Below are 345 nucleotides of genomic sequence, written 5' to 3'. Positions count from 1 at the left end.
TGCTGAGTCTCTTCAGAGACTTATGTTTCAGAATACTCACCCCAATGATCTTTCTGATAAATCAGTCACTAAGTCAAAATGCAGATTGTTTGCCATTTTTTCTGTTTCAGAGAGACAAAAAATGAGAGTGGTCAATGCCAAATGAATTCTAATGGAAGCAACCACTCCTGCAAGGATGGCAAGAGCTCCTTCAAAGCACAGAAATACACATGGATGTCATGAGGGGAATGAGGGCTGCAGAGTTGCATGACTTCATGACGTGTGTCCTGGGTTGCAGTATATTCTATTACCATCCCCATCAGCTGTTGAAATCAGGTGGGGCAGTGTTTCCTTGCCTCCTCCCCC

This window comes from Corvus brachyrhynchos, unplaced genomic scaffold (assembly GCF_000691975.1).
Source record: "Corvus brachyrhynchos isolate BGI_N302 unplaced genomic scaffold, ASM69197v1 scaffold331, whole genome shotgun sequence".
NCBI classification, from domain to species: domain Eukaryota; kingdom Metazoa; phylum Chordata; class Aves; order Passeriformes; family Corvidae; genus Corvus; species Corvus brachyrhynchos.
Note: the sequence above shows the minus strand (reverse complement) of the source record.